The sequence below is a fragment of the Marmota monax genome, unplaced genomic scaffold (assembly GCF_021218885.2).
Source record: "Marmota monax isolate L192 unplaced genomic scaffold, Marmota_monax_Labrador192_F-V1.1 WCK01_AAM20220418_F8-fsc00002, whole genome shotgun sequence".
Classification (NCBI taxonomy): domain Eukaryota; kingdom Metazoa; phylum Chordata; class Mammalia; order Rodentia; family Sciuridae; genus Marmota; species Marmota monax.
In genome coordinates, this window is record NW_026693571.1 from 24710680 (window position 1) to 24714252 (window position 3573).

A 3573-nucleotide genomic window follows, 5' to 3' on the forward strand; every position below is an offset into this window, starting at 1 on the left:
TGAACCGGAAGTCTACTGTCAATCAACTGCCACCTGCATCGCTACTACCATTGCTGCTGCCTCTGATTCTGCTGCTGCCAGTCTGAGACCACCTGGAGGTCTTCTTTATGGGTGCTGCTGCCACAGAAGAAACCACTGCCCCAGATGCAACTGAAGCCCACACTGCTCCTGACCCCCAGAGATCGCCTGGTGATGCTGACTCACAGCTGCAGTTGCAGCCACTGCTGCAGCTGCAGGCTACTGCTGAGCTGCTGCCTGCTTCCAACCACCACCACTACTACTGCTGCTACCACAGCCTAGAGGATTGCTTTAGGGAAGACTCCAGGTTTATTTGCACCCATTTTGGAACATTAGCCAGAGCCTGGCATCTGGGTGCCAGCAGGTTTACCATCACAAGGGTCTCTGTCTGGGGACTCTGGCTGGGACCTGCAGGGTGAGGGTGAGGGTGCCGACGGGTTTGGGTTTGGAGGAGACTGGAGTTTTCCTGCTGAGAGTGCTAGTGGCCCTTATTTTGCTGCTGCATTTCAGGATTGCTCCTTTGCATGTGTATATCCCTGGTGGTCTCTCTGCAAGTAGGAGCAACATTGAGATCTTGGTACTATTGCATGGCCAATCCTGAGGTATCTGAAGCCCTGATCTGTGGGATAGAGACTGGGTATTAGGGCTGATTTGGATTTGGTGATCCCCAGAGACATCAGAGACAGGGCTGAGAAACTGTTGAACACTGAAAAAGACAGTTTGACTCTCCAGCAAGATTTATTTTATTTTTTCATTCACTAATCTCTCTACCATATTTGGAACAGGATTTTTTGTTTGCATCAGCGTGTGGAAGACAATGATAAATGAATGGTGTTTTGCATTTTTGTTTTATTCTTATGTCGTTAATTTTTTTTCTCTTTGTTCGTATTCTTCCTCTCTCATCTATTTTCTTGAATTTTATTTCCAACTTTTCTCCAACCAACAACCAATCTCTGTCGGCTCCTCTTCTACACTTCCTGTGAATTTTTACTTTTAGCTTCTATCTTCCTCCCTTGAGAATATTGCATACTACACTCCCTCTGTTCTCTCATCCACCATTTGAAATTGTAAATTGTTTTAACAAACATTCTGTTTGTACTATAGATAGTTATTGAACTCATCATTTTGGTTTAATGCAAGAAAGCAGTAGACACCTTAGTGGGAGTTACTAGGTTTAAGGCTATATTTTGTGTATACTGGGTGCTATTGATATTGGTCTTAGCAGTAAAGGTGAGGTGCTGGAAACATTCAGGACACTATAGGTCTACAGGGTAGAATTTATCCTGCCCTCGATCCATATTTCTAGATGGGAAAACACACTAACAACATGAAAAAACAAGGGAATAAAGTGCTTCAAATAAACCAAGATGCTTCAACAACAGAAATTACTGATAAGACAGTAGAAGAAATGTTCAAGAAGGAGTTCAGATTGTATATAGTTAAATTGATATTTGAAGTATAGGAGAGTGTAAGCAGTGAAATCAAAGAAAAAATACAGGAAGTGAAAGTCTATAAAGAGTTAGATATCGTGAAAAAAAAAACAAACAGAAATCATTGAAATGAAGGAATCAGTAAACCAAATTATAAATTCACTAGAAATAATCACCAACAGACTAGACCACTTGGGAGACAGAACCTCAGACAATGAAGACAAAATATATAATCTTGAAAGTAGAGTTGAACATGCAGAGAAGATGGTAAGAAACCATGAATAGAACATCCAAAAATTATGGGATAACATGAAAAGACCAAATTTAAGAGTTATCAGAACAGATGAAGGAGCAGAGACACAAACCAAAGGAATGCACAATCTTTTCAATGATATAATAGCAGAATATTTCCTAAACCTAAATAATGGAATGGAAAATCAAATACAAGAGGATTACAAGACCCCAAATGTACAAAATTATAGCAAATCCACACCAACACACATTATAACGAGAATGACAAACACATGATAAGAAAAAATCTTAAAGGTTGTGAGAGGAAAAAAAAAATATCAAATTATGGATGGGGGAAACCAATTCCAAACTCAACTGATTTCTCAGCCTAGGCCCTCAAAGCTAAGAGGTCCTAGAATAATATATTTCAAGCTCTGAAAGCAAATGGATGCCAAACAAGAATTTTTATATCCAGCAAAATAAAATTTCAGATTTGAAGGTGAAATTAAAACATTCCACGATAAACAAAAATTAAAAGAATTCACAACTCGAAAGCCTAAACTAACAGAGCATTCTCAACAAAATCAATAAAATATTCCATGACAATGAAGTGAAAAAAAAAAAAAAAGTGAAAACCAGAAAAGGGAGGATCTACACTAAAGAGACATTCAACCAAATGAGTAACTAAGACAAATCAAAAGCCAGAGATAAATCAAAATTACAAGGATTTCAAATCATATTTCAATAATAACCTTGAATGTTAATGGCCTAAACTCATCAATCAAAAGACATAGACTGGCAGATTGGATTAAAAAGCAAGACGCAACAATATGCTATCTTCAAGAGACTCACTGCATAGGAAGACTTCCACAGGCTGAAGGTGAAAAAATGGGAAAAATCTTATCACTCATATGGATTGTGTAAACAAGCAGGGGTTTCCATTCTCATTTAATATAAAGTAGACTTCAAATCAAAGTTAATTAGAAGAGAAAAAGAAGGGCATTTCATGCTTCTTAAGGGAAGTATACATAAGCAGAACATAACAATTATAAATATTTATGCCCCAAACAATGGAGCATCTATGTACATCAAACAAACCCTTCTTAATTCCAAATTTCAAATAAACCACAATACAATAATACTGGATGACTTTAACATACCTCTCTCACTACTGGACAGATCTTCCAAACAAAAACTAAATAAGAAAACTATAGAACTAAATAATACAATTAATAATTTAGACTTAACAGTCATATATAGAATATTTCATCCATCAATGAGCAAATATACTTTCTTCTTAGCAGTACATGGCTGCTTCTCTAAAACAGGCCATATCTTATGCCACAAAGCAACTCATAGTAAATACAAAAAAACAAAGATAATACCTTTCATTTTATCAGACCACAATGGAATGAAATTAGAAATCAATGATAAAAAATAGAAGCTACTGTAACAAATGGAGACTAAATAACATACAACTAAATGATGAAGGGATAGTAGAAGAAATCAAGAATGAAATAAAAAAAAATTCTTAGAGGTGAGAACACTGATATAACATATCAAATTCTCTGGGACACTATGAAGGCAGTACTAAGAGGAAAGTTTATTGCATTGAGTGCATTCATTAAAAAATAAAAAGTCAACAAATAAGTGACCTAACATTATATATCAAAGCCCTAGAAAAAGAAGAACAAATCAACACCAAAAGCAGTAGAACATAGAAAATAATTAAAATCAGAGCTGAAATTAGTGAAATTGAAACAAAAGAAATAATTGAAAAAATTGACAAAACAAAAAGTTGGTTCCTTGAAAAAATAGATAAACCTCTGCCCTTGCTAATAGAGAGAAAAAGGGAGAAAACTCTAATTGATGCAATTATTAAATTTATTTTTTG